The sequence below is a fragment of the Eschrichtius robustus genome, chromosome 15 (assembly GCF_028021215.1).
Source record: "Eschrichtius robustus isolate mEscRob2 chromosome 15, mEscRob2.pri, whole genome shotgun sequence".
NCBI lineage: Eukaryota > Metazoa > Chordata > Mammalia > Artiodactyla > Eschrichtiidae > Eschrichtius > Eschrichtius robustus.
This window is the reverse complement of record NC_090838.1, coordinates 73,845,964-73,865,737: the sequence shown is the minus strand read 5'-3', so window position 1 is coordinate 73,865,737 and position 19,774 is coordinate 73,845,964. Positions and strand designations below refer to the sequence as shown.

Genomic DNA, 19,774 nt, shown 5'->3' with positions numbered 1-19,774 from the left:
TTCTCAAACTAGTCTAAAATTTGAAGATGAAAGAATGCTTCCAAAATCATTCTATGAGGCCATCATCATCCTGATAAAAAACCAGACAAAGATATCTCAAAAAAAAAAAAAAAGAAAAAGAAAATTACAGGCCAATATCCCTGATGAACATAGATGCAAAAATCCTCAACAAAATATTAAAAACCAAATTCAATAATATATTAAAAGGATGATATGCCATGATCAAGTGGGATTTATTCCAATGATGAAAGAGTGCTCAATGTCCTCAAGTCAATCAATGTGTCACACCACATTAAGCAAAAATGGCTAGAACTCACATTAACATCTCAATAAATGCAGGAAAACATTGACAAAATTCAACATAAACTCAGGATAAAAACTCTCAACAAAGTGGGTATAAAAAGAACATACCTCAATATACCTCAATGTAATAAAGGCCGTATTTTACAAACTCACATTTAACACCATACTCAATAGCGTAAAGTTGAATGCTTTTCCTCAAAGATTAGGAACAAGACAAGGATGTCTGCTGTTGACACTTCTTAGTTGAATTTATTCCTATGTATTTTATTACCTTTGATTCGAATGTAAATGGGATAATTTTCATGCTTTTCCCTTCAGACAGTTAACTTTTAGTATACTGAATTACAACAGATTTCTGTATATTAATTTTGTACCCTGTAACTTTAATGAATTTGTTCATTAGTTCTAATAGTTTTTTACTAGAGTCTTTAGAGTTTTCTACATAGACTATTGTGTCATCAGCAAATAGTGACAGTTTTACTTCATCCCATCCAATTTGGATGCCTTTTAATTATTTTTCTTATCTCATTGCAGTTTCCAATATTATGTTGAATAAAAGTGGCAAGAATGGGCAGGTTTGTCTTGTTTGTAATCTTAGAGGAAAAGCTTTCAAGTTTTCACCATTGAGTATGATGTTAGCTGTGGGTTTGTCACACATGCTCTTCTAAACACTAATAACAAACCATCAGAAAGAGAAATTAAGAAAAACTCATTTACAATTGCATTGAAAAAAACAAAATACCTAGGAATAAATTTAACCAAGGATGTGAAAGAACTGTACTATGAAAACTATAAGACACTGATGAAAGAAATGGAAGATGACACAAACAAACCAATGAAAAGATATATCATGCTCATAGACTGGAAGAATTAATATTGTTAAAATATCCATACTATCCAAAGCAATCTACAGATTCAATGCAATCCCTCTCAAACTACCTATGGCATTCTTCAAAAAACTAGAATAAATAATCCTAAAATCCCAAAAGGCCCTCAATAGCCAAAACAATCTTGAGAAAGAACAAAGATGGAGATATCATGCTCTGTGACTTCAGACTATACTACAAAGCTTCAGTAATCAAAACAGTATGGTACTGGCACAAAAAACAGATACATAAATCAATGCAATAGAATAGAGAGCCCAGAAGAATACCCATACACATATGGCCAATTAATCTACAACAAAGGAAGCAAGAATATACAATGGGGAAATACAGTCTCTTCAATAAATAGTTTTGGGGAAACTGAGCAAGTAAAGCAAGAGCAAAAATAAATAAATGGGACCTAATCAAACTAAAAAGCTTTTGTGCAGCAAAGGAAACCGTCAACAAAATGAAACAACATTCTACCAAGTGGAAGAAGACATTTGCAAACGACATGCATGTCTGATAAGCAGTTAATATCCAAATACATAAAGAACTCATATATCTCAGTATCATAAAAACAAACAATGTGATTAAAAAATGGGCAGAGTATCTGAACAGACATTTTTCCAAAGACATATAGATGGCCAACTGGCAAATGAAAAGATACTCAACATCACTAATCATCAGGGAAATGTACATCAAAACCACCATGAGATATCACCTCACATGTGTCAGAATGGCTCATATCAAAAAAACAAGAAATAGGACTTCCCTGGCAGTCCACAGCTTAAGACTCCACACTCCACTGCAGGGGGCATGGGTTAGATCCATCATTGGGGAACATGCTGTGTGTGCTGCAACCTGAAATGAAATAGAATAGAACAGAGTAGAATAGAATAGAATAAAATAAAATAAAACAAAACAAAACACATGCAGAGTTTAAAAAAAAAGTAAGAAATAGTGTTGAAAATGATGTAGTGAAAAAGGAACGCTTATGCACTGTTGGTGGGAATGTAAATTGGTACAGCCACTATGGAAAACAGTATGGACGTTCCTCAAAAAATTAAAAAGAGAACTATCATATGGAATATTATTCAGCCATAAAAAAATGAAGTTTTTCCAACCTAGGGCAACATGAATGTACCAAGAGGGTATTATGCTAAGTGCAATAAGTCAGACAAAGAAAGACAAATACTGTATAATTTCAATTATGTGAAATCTAAAAAACAAAACAAATGAACAAACACAAAACAGGAACAGACTCATAGATATGGAGAACAAACCAGTGGTTGCCAGAGCAAAGTGGGGTGGGAGGATGGGTAGAATAGCTGAAGGGGATTAAGAGGTAGAAACTTCCAGTTATAAAAGAAGTGAGTCACAAGGACGTAATGCATAGCATAAGGAATATAATCAATAATATTGTAATAACTTTGGTGCCAGATCAAATCTATAGTCATAGTGGGGATCATTTTGTAACGTGTAAATATATCAAATCACTATGCTCTACATTTGAAACTAATATAATATTGTAAGTCAACTATATTTTAACCTTAAAAAATAATGCAGGCCACAAATAATACGGAATTTCAAATATGAAGGAAAAAAATCCACTATATTCCTCAATAAAGAAAAACTGAGAGAGTCTGTTGTTAGCAGATCCAACTTACAAGAAATAATAAAGAAAATTCTTCCGTCAGAAAGCAAGTAAACCTACATGAATAAACAAAAAGCAATCGTAAAGGTAACTATAATGTAAATACACATATGGAAGAAAAATTTTGCAAACCATGTATCTGATAAGAGATTATGTTTTGCAATCCCACATACCTAGAATATTTTAAGAGATGTTATACCTCAATAATAAAAAGACAACCTTATTAAATAATAAGTAAATTATCTGAACACACATTTCTGTAAAGATATACAGATCACTAATAAGTACTTGAAAAGAAGCTCAACATCATTAGCCATCAAGAATAAGTAAATCAAAGCTACAATAAAATAACATACTACACCCATTAGGATAGCTATAATGAAAATAAACAAATAATAACTGTTGGCAAGGATATAGAGAAATCAGAAACCCCATGGACTACTTACTTGTGGGAATGTAAAATGAAGCAGTCACATTGGAAAACATTCTGGCAGTTCTTCAGTCAAATATAGAGTTACCATATGACCTAGAAATGTCATCCCTAGCTATATGCCCAAGAGAAATTAAAACATATGTCCATATAAATCTTGTACCATATGTACATAGCAGCATTATTTATAATAGACAAAGAGTGGAAACAAACCAACGTCCACCAAATAATGAATGGATAAATAAAATGTGACATATTCGTACAATGGAATATCATTTGACAATATTATTTGACAATAAAAAGAATTAAAGTACTAATACAGGCCACAAAATGTATTTACGTTGAAAACAATTTACAATGCAAAGAAAGCCAGTTAAAAAGGACCACAGGGTTTCCCTGGTGGCACAGTGGTTGAGAATCTGCCTGCCAATGCAGGGGACACGGGTTCGAGCCCTGGTCTGGGAAGATCCCACATGCCGCAGAGCAACTAGGCCCGTGAGCCACAACTACTGAGCCTGTGCGTCTGGAGCCCGTGCTATGCAACAAGAGAGGCCACGATAGTGAGAGGCCCGCGCACCACGATGAAGAGTGGCCCCCACTTGCCGCAACTAGAGAAAGCCCTCGCACAGAAACAAAGGCCCAACACAGCCAAAAATAAATAAATAAATAAATAATTTTTTTTAAAAAAAGGACCACATTTTGTATAATTTCACTTTTATGAAATAACCAGAATGGGCAAATCTATAAAAAAAAAAATGTATTAGTTGTTGCCCATGGTTTAGGGAGAGGTAGGACTTGAGAAGTAGTAGCTATGGGATGTGAAGTTTCTTTTCGGCATAGTGAAAATGTCCTAAAATTCATTGTCATTTTGGATGCACAACTTTGTGGAAAAGTCATTGAAATGTAAGCTTTAAATATATGAATTTTATTGGATGTGAATTCTATTTTTTTTAAAACTATTATTTTTTTTAAAGAGTTAGAGTGAATTTAGATTTATTTACTTAAATTTATTATGTTGGGGTTTCCACACTGGAGACAATGTGGAGTCATTAAATTTAATTGAAGCTGGATGAGGATCAGTGGAAAGCAACTTATTATCACATAAGTAATCTCCATGGTTCTGTCTCCTCTTGTTCATTGATTAAACTGAGTAAACAAAATAGATGAGAAACTAAAAATATATTGAAAAATAAAATAAACAAAGCTAAAATAAAATAATTAAGGTATAAACAGTGAGAATCAAAATAAAGCAACCATATGAATTAGAAATTAAATTTTAAAAATTATATGAAACCAGGACAAAATAAGTAAACATAACTAAGTATATCAGACAGATGGGATAAAACAAAGAAAAAATAATGTTAAAGTGAATAATACTTGAGGACTATTTGAAGCACCTGAACGAAAGACGTAAAAGACAAACAATAAAATCAGTTCAGCCACCTTACCGATAAGTAAAAGGCAATAGGAAGAAAAGGTGGAAAAACTTGGCTATTTAAAAACATATTATGTTAAATATGGCAGTTGTACATATTCTAAGACATAATAGGCAGTTAAAGACAAAAACAATCTGAGTCCATAATAAAGATACACAGCAGATGGTCTCCCAAGTACGGAGTCCTTGGACACATAATCTCAAGACTGATGGAGAAATTACCAATTTCTTGCCTTCTTACCATGTGTTTAGTGTCTATATTTTTTACTCTAAGAAAGGCCAAAGTTATACTTATTCCCAAACTGTCAACACTGTCAACCCCTTCCCATGTGAAACTAGCAATATGTCCACATATTTCCAGCTGCATGATGCCACATGGGACAAATGAAAAGCAATCTCAGACATCAGGATCCCATCTGATTCTGGCTGTCTTCTTATGCCTTGTGACCTTGTATATGACCCTTAACTTGAAAGAGTCTTGTTTCCTCATCTCTAGCACACAAGGATTAAACTAAATCAATGGATGCACACTTTTTTTTTTCTAGACACAGTCCAGTGTTCAAATGAAAATTCATGTGGAAACTCTTTATCAATACAGATTAAAGAACTATCAGTAGAAACATTTTGTATACAATAAGATCATTTACATCCATCAGATAGAGCTTATGTGTAAGGTAAAAGGCTTTTACATGCACTGATATTGGTAATATATATTGGTACATCATTCTGGAGAGTAAGTTACCAATATGTGTCAAAGACTTTAAAAAGTCCATACTGTTTGACCCATAAAATAACCTTACAAGGATTTTCATTAAGGACATTTAGATTAGTTCACAAAAATACACATGCACAAAAATATCACTGATGCATTGCTTTGAAAAATAAATTAGTGGAAAAGGGACATATGTCAAAAAATGATTTCATTAGAGCTTTCTAGGAAGCCATTAAAATGATTATGTGGATGTTGCTCTGAAGTTATCAATATAAAAGAGCAGTCACCTTATTTTCTAAAGCTAAAAAAGCACCTGGAAAACACTATGTGTAGTATGAGCCAATGTAATTTAAAAATAGAATACCTTAAGAAAATTAACTATGAATTAAAACTGGATCATTCAAATTACACAAAGGGAAAAAAAGAATCATGGATATAGCATAATTTTAAAAATAGGGAAGAGGCATAAAATGAAAATAGAAAAAAATGATAAAACTTCACAACACACAATCATTTTAAATTTATTAGTAAAGATAAGACAAGATAAATATATTTTGACTCAAAAACAAAACTCAAATCTTTGCTGTTTTCTTCAAACTCACCTAAAATTAAAGAAAAAAGACAAAAATAAATGGATAGGACAAAACATAATAAAATGGAGACAATATGTGCAGCAGTGCCTACATGAGACAAAATAAAATTCTAAGTAAAATGATTCTTTTTTTTTCACAACAAAATGGAATTTATTTTAATAATTCAAGGCAAGTTCAACATCTATATATCAGTCAATGTGATTCATCATAATAACAGACTTAACAAGGTCAAGATCCTATCAACAGATGCATAGAAAGCATTTGAAAAAAAATCAACATCAGTTTATGATAAACGCTCAGTAAATTTGGAATAAAAGGGAATTCCTCCACTTCACAAGGGTATCTAAAATAACCACTGTTAACATCATACGTAATAGTGAAGGCCTGTATGCCTTACCCTTAAAATCAGCAACAAGGTAAGAGCAATCTCTCTCCTGACATATTTAACATTATGCTGGATATGCTAGTCAATATAATGATAAAGTGAAATAAATTCAAAGCACACAGAATATAAAAGTAGAAATAAGCATTTTTTAATCACAGATGAAATGATTTTCTATGTGGAAAATCTGAAAAACTCAGAAAATTTTCTAGAATTAATAGAGTTTATCATCTTAGGATGCGAAGTGGACATAAAAATATCAATTTTATTCCTACCTACTCACAATGAACAAATGGAATTTAAAAAAAATAAATAAATTTCATTTACTGTAGCACTGAATAAAATTGAAATATTAGGTAAAAACCTAACAAAAATACGTTCAGGATCCGTATGTTGAAAACTATAAAACACAAATGAAAGTAATTAAACAACAAATAAATGAAGAGATATACCATATTCTTAGACTGGAAGACTCAACATTGTTAGGAAATATACTATCCCCAATTGGATCTGTAGGTTCAGTGCAATCCTAATTAAAATTCCAGGAGGATTTTTGTAGATATCTGAAGACTAAGTGTAAAGTTTATATGGAAAGACAAAGAAACCTGAATTGACAAAAATGACTTTAAAGCTGCAGAACAAATTTGGAAGATTCATACATTTCAATTTAAATGTTTACTTGAAAGCTACATTAATCAAGACAGCGGTGGTATTGGTGAAAGGACAGATTCATAGACTAAGGGAATGGAATTAGACTACAAAATATTCCCCCAAATTTAGGCAACTGAATTTTTTAAACCAAGTTATAAAGCAATCCACTGGATGCCTCTCCTCCCCCCCTTTTTTCTTTTCCATTTTCCCTCCGCCCCACCAAGAACCCCCCAACCCCCCATCTCACAAATTATATTATTTATACCTGAATCGGTTCAGCCTTCAGGCAGCGCAACCGGCTGTATTACCCCATATGCAGATTCATCCTAGGCCCACCAGCTCCCAGATATTTTGATGCCACATTTGATCATGGTCAGGTGCTCCAGGGAGAGGCCTCAGGCAACAACCGACCAGTTCCTAGGGAGCCCTATGGGCGGCAGCATCTGGGGCAGAAGAGCCCGGAGCTCCCGGCCTCCATCCACTTCTTCGGGACTTGGTGGTAGCCGTCGCCTCCTTGCTGGGCTCTGTGTAGGACTGTAGGCCGCCTTGAAGCGAGTTGGGAGATACTAGCTTGGTGAAGAACCCCGGCATGATGCCCACGAGATGGCTGGGGTGAGGCAGTGGTCAGCCATAAGGCCATTGATCTGGTGGAACTCGGCCAAATGCGAGGCGTGCAGGGTCTCCTTCCAGAACACACTAGAAGGTGAGGTACTTTGCGGGCGTGAAGGGCTTGCTCAGGCGGGGTGGCAGAGAGTGGCGGCTGACGTGGTGTGCGTGCACATGCAGCGAACTTTCCCCACCTCCTCCCGCCCCCTGCAGTCCCGCTTTTTCACCTGTGAGCCCCGGCCACCCTGAGAGCGGGTCGGCTTGACCTGTTGGACATAGTCCATTGGGAGCTGCAAGGCTTCGGCTGGATATCCCAGGAAGGTGTCATGCTGGTCGTGTCCTGGGTGCTGCTGGGGCTAGAAGAGGGCGTCAAAAGTACCAGAAGGAGCGCTCCAGGAGTTTGACCGTCGCCATCCCTGTGAACCGCAACTCCAGAAAGATCTGCCAGACCTGGGTGTGGACTTGATCAGGGCGTGCAGGTGTACGCTGTTGTGGAGGACACGCCGGGGGCCCAGAAGTTGTAGGGCTTGAAGGGCAGCCCTGCTAGGAGCCGCTGAAAATCATCCAGGGGCACAGTTCCGCTTCCTGCTTGGATGCTGGTGCTGAAGATGCTGCCTTTTCTCACCCAGCAGGTCTTCAGTCACTTCAGTCAGCAGCTTCCTCCTAAGTAAAATGATTTTAAATAAGATAGCAACACTAAATGTATTTTATTATGATAAAATGAAAAGCCACATAAAGATTGAGTCATTGATAATCATGTATCAATTTAGAGCATTAGTATATATATTTACAAAAACTCTTAAATAAACAAACAATAGAAATTTGGGGAAATTATAATTGTTACTGATTTTCTATAGCAAGATGACCCAAACACCCAGTGAACAGGTTACATAATTGGAAATGTATATTTCACCTCACTGACAGTTAATAAGTTTGGTTGCTGCTTATTGAAGAGTCCTTCTTGGGTTGACTCTCTCCTTATTGATGCATTGCTACAGCAGGACCAGCTTCTGTTCTGCCAAGGTCAGGCCCCCTGGTTGGGGTAGGGGGATGTGAGGCTTCTCTTCCAACAATGTTAAGTGGGATCCTTAATCTTAGTGGACCACATGATGAAAACCATACTCTGGTTGAACCAGCAAAAGCCAAAATGCTGGGGTAGACTCAGCTCTACTAAACGCACATTAAGAATGGGAAGGCTGGGGCTTCCCTGGTGGCGCAGTGGTTGAGAGTCTGCCTGCCAATGCAGGGGACGTGGGTTCGCGCCCTGGTCTGGGAAGATCCCACATGCCGCGGAGCAACTAGGCCCGTGAGCCACAGTTGCTGAGCCTGCGCGTCTGGAGCCTGTGCTCTGAAACAAGAGAGGCCACGATAATGAGAGGCCCGTGCACCGCGATGAAGAGAGACCCCCACTTGCCGCAACTAGAGCCCTAGCACAGAAACGAAGACCCAACACAGCAATCAATCAATCAATCAATAAATAAAATTAAAAAAAAAAAAAATCAAGGCAATGATTAATAAAGATATTCTTTAAAAAAAAAGAATGGGAAGGCTCCTTAAAACATGAAAATAGAATTACCATGTGATCTCCAAATCCCACTTTTGGTACATGTTCAAAATCATTTAAATCAGGTTCATGAAGAGATATATTCACTCCCATGTTCATTGAAGCATTATTCACAATACCCATGACAAAGAAACAACCTAAGTGTCCATTGACAGATGAACGGATAAAGAAAATGTGGTAGATCCATGCAATGTAATATTATTTAGCCTTAGAAGAAGAAGAAAACCTTACCATATGCAGCAACATTAATGAACTTTGAGGGCATTATGCTGATTAAAATTAGCCAGTCATAGAAGGACAAATATTCATGGTTCCACTTACATGTAGAATCTAAAAAAGCCAAACTCAGGAACAGAGAGTAGAATGGTGGTTTCAGGGGCTGAGGGAAGGGAAAACAGAAAATTGCTGTTCAATTGGTGTACAGTTTTAGTCATGCAAGATGAATAAATTCCAGAGATTTGCTGTACAGCATTGTGCCTATGGTTAACAATACTATAGTGTTGTTAACTGTTGTGTGCACTTAAAAATTTGTTGAGGATAGATCTCATGTTTTGTTCTTACTAGAATAAAAAAAAATTAAAATGATTTAAAAAAGTATGGGGAGGGATGACAGATGACAGATGAATAAATAACCAAAAACAAACAAACAAAAGTTCATTTTAATTTGCATACTTGCAGATTTGCAAAGATTAGAAAAAAGTCATTGGCTTACATTACATAACAATACCTGAGTGTGAGCTGTAGCTGCTCTGATCCACATATCTTCTCCTTCCAGGACTCAGGCTGAGGAGAAGACTCAGTTTCAGACACGTTGTTTTGTGTAAAGGAGAAGAGAGCAAAAGAGTCACAGAGATTCACAGTGTTTCTTAAAGCTCTTGCTTGCACACAGTTGGGTGAACTCTTCTCACATTCCACTGGTCAAAGCAGGCTATAAGATCTACCCCAAAGTCAAAGTGGTGGGATGTACATTTCTCTGCAATGAAGTCAAATGGTGGTTGTTAGGGATGTATAATCAATCCTCTTACAGGGAAGGAGGGCATTTATTAATTGTGAACAATAATAAAATCTATCACTTTTGGATTTCTTAATATAACTCAAATTCTTTTACCAATAAAATAGAATGCAAAGTTTGATTTTTTTTGGTTTATATTTATCCATATCATTGTCCCTGACTCTATTTTATCTCAGTAACTTAAATGCCTATTTCCTACCATCTTCTATTTGTGTCCTACAGTGTTCTGAATGCCATGCAGGTTTATTATTATTATTATTATTAAGTAAGCTGACCCTTTGTTCAAATAATTGAAATGCTATTTATGAACCCATAAGTGGATCAGCAAGAGAATAACTAATTTTCCATATACATAGAATGAGTATGTGTTAGATACAAAGCAAAAGACCAGAATTGTCAAGGTGACTCTACATCTATTTCTTCAATGAATTGGAAAGATAGTCACTAATTAAGAGAAGATAAATTATCCTTCAGCCTTTGAAAATATTAAAATACATACACACACGTATCCAACATCTTCGTTCCCCATCCCTCAGGATTTTTCATACACATATACATGATACAAGTTGCTATGGTGATATGCTTATCTCCATGGCAATTGATCATTACATCTATGTTTGTGTCCATTGTCTCTTAATAGACAAATTATAGGCTCTAAAGCCAAAGATTCAAATCTTCAAAAAGATACAAAACTAATTCACAAAAAACTGAATTTTTACCCCAAAAATATTTTGTTAAATATTTCTAATGATACAAGAAAAAGACTGGAAAAGCAAAGGTTTAGAAAATTAATAGCTAAAATGGAGCTATAAAGAATACATGCTCTTGGAAAATGGAAGCTTCCAAACAGCTGCAAATGTTCAAAAATGAATGCTTTCTCACAATATAACACAATACAATTTGGCTTGTGGCAGTCTCCATGTAGCTGAGAAGCTTGCTCCCTAGCAGAAAATGAGCTTCAGGATTCTTATCCCCAGAAAGTCATCATCGTAAAATTTTCTAGCCTCTGGGAAAAGAATCAGTTTTACTCTTATAGAGAAAGTCATAAACATTGACTAGAAGTATGAATAAATTGAAACTCCTTGACCTATAGAGAAGTATATAAGACAGAGACTTCAATCTCTGGTAGGATTATAAAAATTGACATTTGAATTCATATATAAAACATCTCTACCTGTTAACTGCAACAACAACAAAAAATAACTTTTAAACACTGCCTTTGAATTCTGGTTAGTTTTTTGGTACAAATAAAAACAATGTTTTGATTAGGTCAGAGGACTGATTTTTATCAACAATTTAGGTTTAAGAACAATATTTGCTTTAATATGCATCCCATTAAAAATATCTTATATGCTTCCTAAAAAAGGACATTAATTTTAACAAATCAATTTTTTTAAGATATTTTGATATTCTATGGTCCATATGAAGGTAACTTTCATTTGTAAACTTAAGTTATATAAATAAGAGTAAGGTAAGTAGTGTTGATGAAAAATTAATCAGTCAATCTATGAAATAAGTGGAAAATTTTATTCAAGCCAAATTTGAGGATTATAACCTGGGAAGAGCATATCAAAAAGCTCTGAGAACTGTTTATCCATTAGAAGTCAAGGCACAGTTATATAAGTTTTTATACAGAAAGTTTACATTAAATGATATATAATTGACAGTTTACATAACCCAGATCTAAGTGTCATTTTTGCCCCTTACAAAATCAAGAAAGAATGTTATCTTTTAAAGAGTTATCTTGTGGATGCTAGAAGAATGTTGCTCTTTATGGTTGATCAGGTATTTCTGTCAATGGGGGAGGTTTGATTGATGCATAATGCATATACACAATGCACAGTAGGGGGCAAAGAGGAGGCCAAAGGGCCGAGAAAAGTTTTTCATGTTTAATTTTTTCTTGTCTTGCCATAAAATATGAATTTTATTTAACAGTAGGAACATCAAATAGCTACAAACGCAAAATAATACATTTACTGTAAATGCTATAATATTTTTATCTACCTCACATAAGTTATGGAAAAGCATAAATATAGAAACTGGGAGATTTTACAATGAGATTAATATAGTTAATTTCAAAGACTTTTGTTTACAAATTAAAATAACTTTGTAACAGATATATCAGTAAGCAAATAAAAATTCGTGAAAAATGAATATTCTTAAATCCAACCTTTTGAAAATGACTTATTTTTATGAGCATTAAAGGGCAAAAGAGTGAGAGAGAAATCATGCAGGAACCTGTGAGGCTCTCCTGGGTACAAAAGCCTTTCTTTGTCCCTAGCTCCTTGTTTGTAGGCCTTCTCTGAGTTCCAAAGGGCAGATTCAAATAGTTACTAATTAGGAAAGTGAGGGAATGCAGAAACAAAGGAGAAGCATTAAAGAAACATGTAGTGTAGTGATAAAGCTGATACGTATCTTTGAGTTCTTCTATAGGAAATACCCAGGCGGAGGATTGTAACTTCGGCTGAACACAAGCACATAGATCACAGTCTGGTTGGAACCAGAAGGCTGTTGATTGAGATTCCTTAATCACCACTCTGTCACCTCACCACCAACCAATCAGAAGATAGTTCTACACTCTGTAGCCCTACCACAAAAATTTGTCTATAAAAACTCTTCCCTGAAGAACACCAGGAGTTCAATTCTTCTGAGCACAAGCTGTGTGTACTCCTTGCATGGCCCTTGCCATAAACCTTTCTCTACTCTAAACTCTGAAGTTTCGGTTTTTTTGACTCATTGTGCAGCAGGAACATGAATTTGAGTTCGACAACAAGAGAGCAAAAGATCCACATTGTCCATTTATTAGCTCCATAACATTTCATTTTTAGATATTCATTTAACCATTCTCTGTTGATGGATAATCTTGCAGTTATTCAATATTGTATTAGAAACTGAGATACATACAATGAGATATCTGGAAAAATATTTCTGACTATGTTTTGACTAATTTACTATTTAGATGTTAGTCCTTTTCTCATTCACCTTTATGAGAATTTTGAATAGGAAGTTAGCTAGTAGTTTCCTTTAAAATAAAGCAATTTATCCTTGTTTAAATACTTAGAATATATGAATATATAATAGTTGGGCAATTAGATATGGCTAATCTCAACAAAAAATCCAGAAAGAAATATACAGGTAAAAATTCATATATTTATCTACAGAAAAAAATCTCTCCAGCAAAATGTAAAATATCTAATTACCCAAATATTATATAAATCCTTTAAGTATTTGCCATTTTTTTATGGTCTTATGGTTCGCAGTAGTATATGCTATTAAGGAATAGTCAGAAACACAACTATACCACATTATTTATGGGTGTTTTAGTGGGAAGAGTATGTACTGGCTTCTTTGGAGGCAAGCACTTAATTTCTTTCCTTAACTCTTGTTCACCTGCTTTTTGTCAGTGGTACCAAAGCATAGTCAGAATTATATACCAAGAAATCATTTTCATGTATGCATCTCTACTTACAAAACAACATAAAATACATTTGGAAATAAATATCCATCAAAGAACACTTGATAATGGGACCAAAAAGGAAACTTATTCTAGTCATAGTGTGTTGCATTGGGAAGGGGTCCAGGATATCATGAAATAATAAAACCCTCAGTTGGCTACAGATATGTGGCAGATTATCTTGGTCCCTCGGCCTTGTTCACACATTGAGTCATTCAATGACCTTGTTAATGCTTAATACTGAAAATCATTTGTTAAAGATGTTACAGCTCCAGTATTAAAAATATGTTTCAAGTCATCTTCATAAGAAATGGGACACAGTGAGAGGCTTATTATTTTATCTTTTCTGTGACCTTGTCTTATTTCTTTATAATCCTAATAGACCATGGACATATATATCTAAATGTCACTAGCATACATCAAAAATCCTTAACTACCTACATTGTACATGTTAGATTAAAAAAAGTATGCTTTCTTCATCTTCCCCCACATACAGAGGCTGCCTCATACAAACATATTTCAAGATTTTCACAGAGATAGCTTCACAGTAATTCTGAGAAAAAAAAAAAAAGACAAGATGTCCAGTATTAATCAAAGTAGCTATTATAACTAGCCAAATTCAGATGAGAAGGGATTGAAAATTTCTTTCCCAGCTGAGTTTATTACAACCTTTTACATATTAGAGCTCCTTATGACTTATATTAGGAAACTGTAACTTTAAATCTTTACATTCTAACTAATGATTCCCCAAATTGGCTCTCATTTTCTTTTGTTATAAAAACTCACATTTTCTATCTGTTATTAGTGTGTGAAATTTATAAGAAAACCAATCTTTTTGCCAATTTTTGTCCTATGCTGTGCTTTAAGAATTCTTTGCTTCACAGTATGTAACAAAAGTGTCCTGGAAGCTACCCACAAACTGCCCTTCTCACATCTGAAAGAAAAGGAGAACAAGAGAGGAAAAGAAAGGACAACTCCCTACTGAGGGCAACAGTGAAAAATAGAAAGTGTTAAACTTGGACCATCTCAAACCAAAGGCCCACAGACTTAATAAAGAAGAATAATTAAAGGAAATAAAGACAGTAAGCAATTTGTGAAGTGTCATCAAAAATTCTGTTCTAATTTTTTAAAAATATTTTTGAGGTTGATCATTATGTGTTTATGTATGTGAACAATTGTCTATTAATTTTTCTCAGCATCATTTTAGTCATAGATTATTAATTTTGATATGTTGTGTTTTCACTACCATTATTTTCTGGATATTTTGCAATCTCCTATTTTATTTTTTCCTTTTTTGCAAGAGTTATTTATGAGGTAAATATTTAATTTTCTGGAGTTTTCTTTCCTTCTCTCTCTCTCTGTCTTTCTCTCATTTCCTCTCTCTCTCAATTTCTAGTGTTATTCAGAGAAAATGGTCTATATTATTCCTACTTTGAATATTGAATTGAACAATGGATTCAGTGTTTGGGGAGATGAGAGAATTGTAGACAACATATGTGTGTGTGTATATGTTAAAAATGCTATTTCTTGTAAAAAAAAAAAAAAAGCAAAGTTTCAAATGAGCTCTTTTGTTTAAGCTCATAGATTGCCTGATCACATTGCCTATTTCATTATTAATTTTTAGGATATTTGATTAGGAAGATCTGAAAGACATGAGTTCAATTTCTCTATTTCTGTTGTATCTTATACAATTCTCTTTGCTCATCCTGTTTTTTGTGCTTTGTGTATTTTATTTTATACTTTTATGTATTCTTCCCTCCCCTCCTCTTTTCCTCTCTTCTTTTGTTCCTTCCTCCTTCTCTTCTTCCCTCACCCTCGCTCTCTCTTACTTTTATCAGCTGTTTTATTTGAGATGTAAAAATATATGATTGTTAAACCTTATTGTGTATTTACCTTCTATAATTTAAAGTTCATCTTTTTCTTAGTAAATACTTTTAACTTTATTACAAAATGCTTGAAAGTAATATCATAGATTATTTAAACTCTTTGTTAGCAGCTGTCTGGTAAGCATTATTTTTTTGGCCACGCAGCATGCAGGATCTTAGTTCCTCAACAAGGAGTCAAGCATGTGGCCCCTGCAGTGGAAGCACAGAGTCTGAACCACTGGACTGCCGGGGAAGTCCCAAGCATTTTTGCATACTTTAAAAATCTGAGTGACATGTCTGTGTCATTTTCATTTTAGTTATATCTTTTCTGATAAACTCAGTGTAAAGTTCTTTGTTAGAACTTGTAACTCTATTTCTTTTAATAATTAGATTTGTTCTGTTTACATTAATTGATAAGAAGTAGGTTTGGCCTAATTCTATTAACTTACATATTCTTTCCAAATACTGTCTTTATTATTCTTTGTCTTTTACTATAGGATTGCATTTTCTTATATGCACAGTTATTGAACAATTTTATTTAAAACTTTCATACTATATTTGAACCTTTGCTTTTACTTTAGAAACTTTAGCAACTGCTACCTCCCTAGTCCAATCATCTCCTTCCTGGATTATTTCAACAACTTCTGCACTCTTGCTACATTCACTTTTGCTATTCCTTTTCTTTACTTTTCTCAACTCAGCAGCAGGAGTGAGCCTTTAAAAATGTTGCTTCCCTGTTCAAAGTCACTCAGTGGTGTCCAACTGATCACAGAGGAAAGGTCTTATTTAATACCTCAGGCTTTATTTCTACTCACAAGTGAAGACTTTCAAATTCCATCCCAACAACACAACGTCCTTCACTGCAGACTTTGTCAGCTTTCAGAAAAACACGTTACCAAGCTGTCCACACCTCACATTGAAAAATACTTCCAAAATAAGTCCCTCTTAACTATACTGGGAAGTGTGGCTTTGCCAGAAAATAAACATGGGAAATATCTACTTATATTCAAGACATCGTCTCTATGTATCCTAATGCAAAATTCAATTATCAGTGTATCAGAGCTTCTCTTCCATTCTGTTTCCATTCCAACTTAAGTAACATCAAATGGAGGTACTAAAATAGAGTTCTGATGCTAATCACCAGGCAGAGTTAGTGTCTGACTGACTAGCTACAAATTTCAATGTTCTACAATCCCCACAGTTTTGATAATTAACTAGAACAACTCACAGAACTCACTGAAAGTGCTACGCTTAAGATTAGACTGTTATCATAAAGAATACACATAGAGCAAGGTCTGGGTGGATTCCAAACACAAAGCTTCTGTGCCATCACCCCACAGAGTCAAGGCATTTCACCCTCTTGACACATCAATATTTACCAACCAGGTGAATGTGTTCACCAGCCAGGAAGCTCTATTAAGCTTTAGTGTCCAGAGTTTTTACTGAAGTTTTGTTAGTAGGCATGATTAATTGAATCATTAGCCACAGGATTAAACTCAGTCTCCAGCCCTCTCCCTTCCCCAGAGGTCTGGCAGTTGAAAGTCTCAACCCTCTAATCCCCTTCTTGGTTATTCTGGTGACCAGCTCCCATCCAGAAACTATTAATGAACTCAGCATGAACCACCTCATTGCCATAACAATGCAATTCTTCTCACTCAGGAAATTCCTAGAGTCTTTGAATTTCTGAGCCTTTATGGGACAAAACCCAAGTATATTCTTCTTCATACTACACCTTCCCAATGTTCATGCTCTGTTTCTCTACCTCTCCAAGGCCAAGACAGTCACTTCATATTTGTTTTGAGAACACATGACAGCATCAGAGAATACTGCATTAGAAGTTTCTTGACTTCTTATAAGTTCAACCTGAATTTCTTGAACCCTGTCCACGACCAGCAACTTCATTGGCTGAAGTCATTTACATTCCAATAAAATAACTTCCAAGCACACTCATTTGTAAGCCGTAGCCACAGCCACCTTTAATGTTACTAATTTCAGCAGGTTTATTTTTTATCAGTCAAATTGTATTCCACTTTTTTGTCCAATCCTGATATATTATGACAAATTATAAAGAGCAGCTTGATCCATTTCCCATTCCCAAGCATGTTACTCATGAGCGATGGTGTCTTGGATGTGATGAAAGGACACTGAGAGTAACTGAGCCTCAGAATTTAGGATTCTATTGATACCACAACAACCATGACATGGAAGCCGGGCATTACCTGATTTACTTCTCTTAGAGAAGATAGATGGGAAATATGGTCCATTCTATCACATTTAGAGCCCTGCCACAAGGTCATCATATAAAATGACTATGTTGTACAAAATAAATAGGAAAACCGGCATTTTTTTAAACATCTTTATTAGAGTATAATTGCTTTACAATGGTGTGTTAGTTTCTGCTTTATAACAAAGTGAATCAGCTATACATATACATATATCCCCATATCACCTCCCTCTTGCGTCTCCCTCCCAACCTCCCTATCCCACCCCTCTAGGTGGTCACAAAGCACCGAGCTGATCTCCCTGTGCTATGCGAACAGCATTATTTTTATGTAGTAATTTATAACCTTGTGCATCTGATGGCTATGGCTGGACAAAGGCAAATCATTTCCTAGAATTGAATGTCAGTATCCTTCAGCTCTTAGTATTGAAGAATTGTATAAAATTTATTTTACAAATATAAGGACTTTGAAGAAATATTTTACTTAAAATCATAATGTCACGTAACCAGTAGAGAAAAGAGGAGAAGTGGTTTAAACTTCCTCTGGCTTTTGGAGTTTATTCTAAATCTACTGAATAGTAAGCCCTCATTTAATTAATGGTAGGCCAGTCTAGCATCAGTTCTCTGAATTCTTAGCTTACTAAATACTCTTAAATCCATTAATTCCTAAAAATTCTCTACTAAGCATACTTAACACTTTAATTAAAAGGGTGGGCAAGAGAGCACATACCTCTGAGTGATCTTAGAGTGAGGTCCAATGTCCCTCAAAGGAAAGGAAAAGATCCCTCTAGTTTTTTGTATTTTGCTTCCAAGTCTTCTGGTATATTTTTGATTGAATCTACAATAATGTGGTTTGTTTCACTATTTTTTAAAAAGCATTTTGAATGACACCATAGAACAAATTGATGCTTCGGGACACAGTGCCTTGTTTTTCCTGAGGTTTCACCCATCCCATGTACACACTGTCACATACACCCAAAAAGTACTGCTACTTCCATGTTAGAAGAAAATTAAAGGCCCATGTCCTACAGCAAAACCATTTGTCATGGTGAGTGTTTATTCCTTGAATGAGGAAAGTTTCATCTCATAACAGGCAACTCTCTCCCTATGATGATATTTCACTTTTGTTTTAAAGGTAACTTAAGAGTGGTCGGTAGGTCCATTTGACAGAAAAAATTCATTTGGATTATCTGGATTTCCTCGAGGAAATTCTTATTCTCATTTCCCATGGTTTATATCTTTAGTAAACAATGATTTCTGAAAGTTAGCAGATTGATATTGTCTAAAATGTAAAAGAAGAGACTCAGTGGTCACCTGTGGGACTTGACTTAGGGACACACCTCCCAACCTCCCAGTTTTTGCCATATCTAAGAAAAATAATTTCAAATACAAAGGCAAATAACATTAGAAGAAATCTGTCACCCAGACTTCTTTGTGTGTGAGAATAAAATTGCTACAGAATCCATGGAAGAAGCAGATAGAGGGACCATGAAATATTTTAAGTGAAAAAAAAAAAATAACTTTAAAGGTGGCAGAAATCATACTAGGAACACATAAGGAGCTAAAGAATTAGGAGAACTTATTAGGAGAAAAGTTTAACTCTTACAGATGATGTTAGAATTGAGTGAAGGAGGAAAAAAAATTATCCAAAAGAGAATAGTGGAATTTGTTTCTGATCGTTCAGGTTAGGAAGGTGTTGGAAAGGAGGAAAAGCATGCAGGGGGACTATCCAGTGAGTCTGTGCAGAGGGTTTGGTGGGAGGCAGGGGAAGATGCAGGGAGAGTATGAAGGCAGAGTATCGAGGAGGATTGTGCAGAGGAAATATGCACAGGGATTCATTGGAATCCAGAGATTTTATAGAGAAGAAAAAGGGAAGGTCTGAGAGAAAACATTGCACAAAACATTGCCAGGGAAGACCATATCCAGAATAATATTCAAAGATATTCTCTGAACAGAGAAATTGATTTTTAAGAAACAATTGGGAATTTCCACCTTGACATTGGGGGAATAACCACAACAACCATTG

At 35.1% G+C, this 19,774-nt stretch overlaps 1 pseudogene; it reads right to left on the bottom strand.

The window, feature by feature from the left end:
* Positions 1 to 7,352: 7,352 nt before the first annotated feature.
* On the bottom strand, positions 7,353 to 17,429 carry LOC137777388 (phenylalanine--tRNA ligase alpha subunit pseudogene; annotated as a pseudogene).
* Positions 17,430 to 19,774: the final 2,345 nt, after the last annotated feature.